Source organism: Arachis hypogaea, chromosome 15 (genome assembly GCF_003086295.3).
Source record: "Arachis hypogaea cultivar Tifrunner chromosome 15, arahy.Tifrunner.gnm2.J5K5, whole genome shotgun sequence".
In the NCBI taxonomy this organism is placed as follows: Eukaryota; Viridiplantae; Streptophyta; class Magnoliopsida; order Fabales; family Fabaceae; genus Arachis; species Arachis hypogaea.
In genome coordinates, this window is record NC_092050.1 from 61895714 (window position 1) to 61903668 (window position 7955).

A 7955-nucleotide genomic window follows, 5' to 3' on the forward strand; every position below is an offset into this window, starting at 1 on the left:
TGAACAGTTTTGGCATCTCACTTTATCCTTTGAAGTTCAGAATGATTGACATCCATAGGAACTCAGAATTCAGATAGTGTTATTGATTCTCCTAGTTTAGTATGTTGATTCTTGAACATAGCTATTTTATGAGTCTTGGCCGTGACCCTAAGCATTTTGTTTTCCAGTATTACCACCGGATACATAAATGCCACGGACACATAACTGGGTAAACCTTTTCAGATTGTGACTCAGCTTTGCTAGAGTCCCCAATTAGAGGTGCCCAGAGTTCTTAAGCACACTCTTTTAACTTTGGATCACGACTTTAACCACTCAGTCTCAAGCTTTTCACTTGGACCTTCATGTCACAAGCACATGGTTAGGGACAGCTTGATTTAGCCGCTTAGGCCAGGATTTTATTCCTTTGGGCCCTCCTATCCATTAATGCTCAAAGCCTTGGATCCTTTTTACCCTTGCCTTTTAGTTTAAAGGGTTATCGGCTTTTTGCTCTTGCCATTTGGTTTAAAGAGCTATTGGCTTTTTCTGCTTGCTTTTTTTTCTTTCTTTTTTCTTTATTTTTCGCATTTTTTTGCAAGCTTTGTGTTTTTCACTGCTTTTTCTTGCTTCAAGAATCAATTTTATGATTTTTCAGATTATCAATAATATTTCTCTTTTTTCATTATTCTTTCAAGAGCCAACAATTTTAATATTCATAAACTTCACTATAAAAAAATATGCATTGTTCAAGCATTCATTCAGAAAATAAAAAGTATTGCCACCACATCAAAATAATTAAACTATTTTCAAGATAGAATTCAAAATTCATGTACTTCTTTTTCTTTTTCAGAAAATATTTTTTATTTAAGAAAGGTGAAAGATTCATGGAACATTCATAACTTTAAGTCATAGACACTAAACACTAATGATCATGTAATGAAGACACAAACATAGTCAAAACATAAAGCATAAAAACCGAAAACAGAAAAGAAAATAAACAAGGAGATTAAAGAACGGGTCCACCTTAGTGATGGTGGCTTCTTCTTCCTCTTGAAGAACCAATGGAATTCTTGAGCTCCTCTATGTCTCTTCCATGCCTTTATTTTTCTTCTCTCATGGATTTTTGGTCCTCTCTGATTTCATGGAGGATGATGGAGTGCTCTTGGTGCTCCACTCTTAGTTGCTCCATGTTGGAACTCAATTCTCCTAAAGAGTTGTTGAGTTGTTCCCAATAGTTGTGTGGAGGGAAATGCATCCCTTGAGGCATCTCAGGGATTTCTTGATGAGGGACTTCCTCATGCTCTTGTTGAGGTCCATGAGTGGGCTCTCTTGTTTGCTCCATCCTTTTTCTAGTGATGGGCTTTTGAGATGAATCTCTCCATCTCCCATGACTCGGAGTTAGAAGCAACTGCCTTCCCTTTCCTCTTCCGAGAGGTTTCTCCGGCCTTATGTGCCATTAATGGTTATGGAAAAATAAAAAGCAGAGCTTTTTTCCACACCAAACTTAAAAGGTTTGCTCGTCCTTGAGCAAAAGAAGATAGAAGGGAGTAGAAGAAGAATGATGCAATTAATTTTGAAAACTTATTACTGTATACAAGAAAAATTAAAAAGAGTTGAAAAGAATTTGAAAAGATATGTAAGTTTTGAAAACGTTTTGGAAGGAATTGAAAAGAATTGAAAAAAATTAAAAAGAATTGAAAAGATTATTAATATTTGAAAATAGAAATTGAAAGATGAATGTTTAAAATATGTTTGATGCAAAAAAAACTATGAATTAAAACGTGAAAAATTGAAAAAAAAATCGAATTGGAAACAAAATTACCTCCCTTGTGTCATCCTGGTGTTAAACGCCCAGAATGCTATCCATTCTGGCGTTTAACACCCACTTGACTGCCTCTTTGGGCGTTTAACGCCCAGCCAGATACCCTGGCTGGCGTTAAACGCCAGGAATCCTTCTTTACTGGGCGTTTTTTTGAACGCCCAGAATGCTGCCATTTCTGGCGTTAAACGCCCAGAATGCTGCCTGCATGGGCGTTAAATGCCCATTCTGCTATCCTTACTGGCGTTTAAACGCCAATAAGCCTGTCCTCCAGGGTGTATTGTTTTTGATGCTATTTTTGATTTCGCTTTAATTCTGTAGCTATTTTTATGACTCCACATGATCATCAACCTAAAGAAAACATAAACTAACAATGGAAAATGAAATGAAAAAGTAATTAACATAGATAAAAAAGATTGTGTTGCCTCCCAATAAGCACTTCTTTAACGTCAATAGCTTGACAGTGAGCTCTTATAGAGCTTCACAGACACTCAGAGCATGATGGTGGCCTCCTAACACTAAACTTAGAGTTTAAATGTGGGGGCTCTACTTGACTCTGTATTGAGAGAAGCTTTTCATGCTTCCTCTCCATGGTTACAGAGCAAGATCCTTGAGCCTTGAACACAAGGTAGTCCTCATTCAGTTGCAGGACTAACTCTCCTCTGTCCACATCAATCACAGCTCTTGCTGTGGCTAGGAAGGGCCTTTCAAGGATGATGCATTCATCCTCATCCTTCCCAGTGTCTAGGATTATGAAGTCATCAGGGATGTAAAGGTCTTCAACCTTCACTAAGACATCCTCTACAAGTCCATAAGCCTGTTTCATTGATTTGTCTACTATCTCTAGTGAGATTCTTGCAGCTTGTACCTCAAAGATCTCCAGTTTCTCCATTACAGAGAGTGGCATGAGGTTAATGCCTGACTCAAGGTCACACAGAGCCTTCTCAAAGGTCATGGTGCCTATGGTACAAGGAATTAAGAACTTTCCAGGATCAGGCTTCTTCTGAGGTAATTTCTGCTGAACCAAGGCATTCAGTTCATTGATGAGCAATGGAGGTTCATTCTCCCAAGTCTCATTACCAAATAACTTGGCATTCAACTTCATGATTGCTCCTAGATATCGAAAAACTTGTTCTTCAATAATATCTTCATCCTCTTCAGAGGAAGAATACTCATCTGAGCTCATGAATGGCAACAGTAAGTTCAGTGGAATCTCTATGGTCTCTGTATGAGCCTCAGATTCCTTTGGTTTCTCATTAGGCAACTCCTTAGTGGTCAGTGGACGTCCATTGAGGTCTTCCTCACTGAAAATCACTGCCTCTTCCTCCCCTATAGGTTCGGCCACTTTGGATATATTGATGGCCTTGCACTCTCTCTTTGGATTCTCTTTTGTATTGCTTGGGAGTGTACTAGGAGGGACTTCAGTAACTCTTTTACTCAGCTGACCCACTTGTGCCTCCAAATTTCTGATGGAGGATCTTGTTTCAATCATGAAACTAAGAGTGGTCTTAGATAGATCAGAGACTATGGTTGCTAAGTCAGAGAGGCTCTGCTTAGAATTCTTTGTCTGTTGCTGAGAAGATGATGGAAAAGGCTTGCTATTGCCAAACCTATTTCTCCCACTATTATTATTATTGAAGCCTTGTTGAGGCTTCCGTTGATCCTTCCGTGAGAAATTTGGATGATTTCTCTATGAAGGATTATAGGTGTTTCCATAGGATTCTCCCATGTAATTCACCTCTTTCATTGCAGGATTCTCAGGGTTATAAGTTTCTCCTTCAGAGGAGGCTTCTTTAGTACTGCTGGATGCAGCTTGCATTCCAGTCAGATTCTGAGAAATCATATTGACTTGCTGAGTCAATATTTTATTCTGAGCCAATATGGCATTCAGAGTATCAATCTCAAGAACTCCTTTCTTCTGAGTCATCCCATTATTCACAGGATTTCTTTCAGAAGTATACATGAACTGGTTATTTGCAACCATTTCAATGAGTTCCTGGGCTTCTGCAGGTGTTTTCTTCAGATGAAGAGATCCGCCAGCAGAGTGGTCCAATGACATCTTGGACAATTCAGACAGACCATCATAGAATATACATAAGATGCTCCATTCTGAAAGCATGTCAGAAGGACACCTTCTGATCAATTGCTTGTATCTTTCCCAAGCTTCATAGAGGGATTCACCTTCCTTCTATCTGAAAGTTTGGATTTCCACTCTAAGCTTGCTCATCTTTTGAGGTGGAAAGAATTTGGCAAAGAAAGCATTGACCAACTTTTCCCAAGAGTTCAAGCTTTCTCTAGGTTGTGAGTCCAACCATATCCTAGCTCTGTCTCTTACAGAAAAAGAGAAAAGCATAAGTCTGTAGACCTCGGGATCAACCCCATTGGTCTTAACAGTGTCACAGATTTGCAAGAATTCAGCTAAGAACTGATGAGGATCTTCCAATGGAAGTCCATGAAACTTGCAATTTTACTGCATTAGAGAAAATAATTGAGGCTTAAGCTCAAAGTTGTTTGCTCTAATTGCAGGAATTGAGATGCTTCTTCCATAGAAGTTGGAAGTTGGTGCAGTAAAGTCACCAGGCATCTTCCTTGCATCTCTAGCATTGTTGTTGGGTTCGGCTGCCATGTCTGCTTCTTTTTCAAAATTTTCTGTTAGGTCCTCTCCAGAGTGTTGCGCTTTAGCTTCTCTTAGCATCCTCTTCAGAGTCCTTTCAAGTTCAGGATCAGTTTCAACAAGAATGTCTTTATCCATGTTCCTGCTCATATGAAAAAGAAGAGAACAGAAAAGAAGAGGAATCCTCTATGTCACAGTATAGAGATTCCTTTATGTGTCAGAGAAAAAGAAGAATAGAAAGAATTCGAACACACACACAGAGAGAGAGAGAGAGAGAGAGAGAGAGAAAGAGAAGGTTCGAATTATTAGATGAGTAGAAGAGAAGTGTTAGTAAATAAATAAAATAAATATAAAGAGATGAGAGAGAGAGAATATTCGAATATTAATTAAAAGAAATGAAAAATATTTTTGTTTTATTTTAATTATAAGTTAGAATTCGAAATTTAAGAAAAGAAATAAAAGCAAATGGAAAACTAAATAAATTAATTAATTAAAAAGATTTTTGAAAAATTTGTTAGCTAGTTTTCGAAATTAACGAGAGAGAAAAGTAGTTAGGTGGTTTTGAAAAAGATAAGAAATAGTAAACTTTTTAAAATTAAAACAAACAAGTCAAGTGGTTAGTTGAAAAAGATTTGAAAATAAATTTTGAAAAGATAAGAAGTTAGAAAAAGACTTTGAAATTAAAATTTAAAAAAGATATGATTGAAATTTATTTTGAAAAAGAATTGAAAAAGAAATTAAAAAGATTTAATTTTTAAAATTAAAGTTGATGACTTGACTAACAAGAAACTAAAAGATATGATTCTAGAATTTAAAGATTGAACCTTTCTTAACAAGAAAGTAACAAACTTGAAATTTTTGAATCAAAACATTAATTGTTAGTAAAGTTTTCGAAAATATGAAATAAAATTAAGAAAAAGATTTTGAAAAATTTAAAGAATGAAATTCGAAAATCATAAAAAAATGAAAAAAAATTGATTTTGAAAAAGATTTGAAAAGATAAAGTTTTTAAATTGAAATTTTGACTTGACTAACAAGAAACAACTAAATTTTAAAATTTTTTGACCAAGTCAACTCAAAATTTCGAAAATTATGAGAAGAATATGGAAAAGATATTTTTTTTTTACTTTTGAATTTTTAATGAGGAGAGACAAAAATAACAAAATGACACATGACATAAAAATTTAAGATCAAAACAAATAATGCATGCAAGAACACTTTGAATGTCAAGATGAACACCAAGAACACTTTTTTGAAAATTTTTAAGAAAAAAAACACATGCAAGACACCAAACTTAGAAATTTTTAATGTTTTAGACACTATGAATTCGAAAATGCATATGAAAAACAACAAAAAAAACACAAAACAAGAAAATCACAAGATTAAATAAAGAAAATCATCAAGAACAACTTGAAGATCAAAGAAGAACACAATGCATGAATTTTCGAAAATCTAAGAAAAATTAAAAACATGCAGTTGACACCAAACTTAAAATTTGACACTAGACTCAAACAAGAAACACAAATTTTTTTGGTTTTATGATTTTATTAAATTTTTTTTTGAAAATAAAAATAATAAGCTTAAACATAAAATAAAATTACCCAATCTAAGCAACAAGATGAACCGTCAGTTGTCCAAATTCGAACGATCTCCGGCAACGGCGCCAAAAACTTGGTACACGGAATTGTGATCACACTTTTCACAACTCCGGTACAACTAACCAACAAGTGCACTAGGTCGTCCAAGTAATAACCTTACGCGAGTAAGGGTCGATCCCACGGAGATTGCTGGCTTGAAGCAAGCTATGGTCATGCTGTAAATCTTAGTCAGGAGGATTCAATTGGTTACGAGTTTTGATAATTGAAAGATAAATAAAACGTAAATTAAAATAAAGATACTTATGTAATTCATTGGTGGGAATTTCAGATAAGTGTTTGGAGATGCTTTGTTGCTTCTGAACCTTTGCTTTCCTATTGTCTTCATCCAATCATGCGTGCTCCCTTCCATGGCAAGCTGTATGTTAGTGGATCACCGTTGTCAATGGCTACCATCCGTCCTTTCAGTGAAAATGGTCCAGGTACGGTTTTTGTACGGCTAATCAATTGTCGGATTTCTTGTCTCGGATGAAAAATACCAGGCACAGCTACCGCACGGTTAATCATCTGTCGGTTTTCACTTGTGTCAGAATAGGATCTCTCTATCCTTTTGCACACTGTCACTGCGCCCAACATTCGTGAGTTTGAAGCTCGTCACAGTCATCCCGTCCCAGATCCTACTCAGAATACCACAGACAAGGTTTAGACTTTTCGGATCTCAAGAATGCTGCCAATTGGTTCTAGCCTCTACCACGAAGGTTCTAATCTCACGGATTCGAATGCTCTGTTGTCAGGAGAGGAAAGTCAAATCCGTGGATCAGAGACCCAAGAGACTATACTCCGGCTGTTGTCCAATGACTACGTTGAACATCATGTAGACCTGACGAACGGATTTTTGCCAGTAAGGAATTTCATAAAAGTAATCACGTTGTAACTATAGTTTCTAAACCAGCAAAGAACCCTTTCGTACAAAAGTTTTGGTTGTCACAAGTAACAAAACCCAATAAAATTTATAACTGAAGTATTTAAACCTCGGGTCGTCTCTCAAAGAATTGCAGGGAGGTGTATTTATTATTGTTTATGGAAAGGTATATTTTGGGGTTTTTGTATAAGATAAAAAGCAACAATAGTAAATGGCAATGGAAACAAACTAACTATAAAAACTCTTGGCAAGGTATGAGAACTGGAAATCCCATCCTAGTTATCCTTATCAGGTGTGATGAGAATTGTTTATTGTTCCCACTTAGTTAACCCTTACTAAATAAAGGAAAGTCAAGTGGACTAATCAACTTGATTCCTCAAGTCCTAGTCAACTCCTATGGGAAGACTAGCTTTAGAGGGATCCAAGTCAATCAGTAAATTCCAATGATCAAACAATAGCTGAGTTTGACAACTCAAGTGTCACCAATTACTCAACCAAAGCCAAAAGGAGAAAAATCCAAATTATTTATATCATAAATAAAAGAAAGCAATCATAAATCTCAAATACCTCAATGTGTATTAATTAAGAAATTTAATCTAACATGGAGTTCATAAACCAATATTGGGAAAATAAATAAATTAAGTGATAAAGTAAATAAAAGTAGAGGAGAAATTAAATTAAAGGAACATTGAACCTAGAATGAAGAGAAGTAGCCTAATCATAATAGAAATCCTAAATCCTAAGAGAGAGGAGAGAGCCCCTCTCTCTAAAAACTACATCTAAAACCTAAAATTGTGTTATGAATGTTGTTCAATGAATTGAATGATGAACGAATAGATTCCCCCACTTTATAGCCTCTAATCAGTGTTTTCTGGGCCAAAAACTGGGCAGAAGTCGGCTAATTAAGAAATCAAAATATGGAATACGTTGTGAGTATAGTTCTTAACCAGCTAAGATCCGCCTTGTCAATTTAGAAAAGTTGTCACAAATTTTAGAAATAAAAATATTGGGAGTATGAGTCCCAGGTCG

The 7955-nt window shown here is 35.7% G+C and overlaps 1 non-coding gene across 1 annotated transcript; it reads left to right on the forward strand.

Moving 5' to 3' along the window:
• Positions 1-3908: 3908 nt before the first annotated feature.
• LOC112752386 (small nucleolar RNA R71) lies at positions 3909-4016 on the forward strand. The gene has a single exon (XR_003176825.1). It is a non-coding gene; the product is annotated as a small nucleolar RNA R71 (small nucleolar RNA).
• Positions 4017-7955: the final 3939 nt, after the last annotated feature.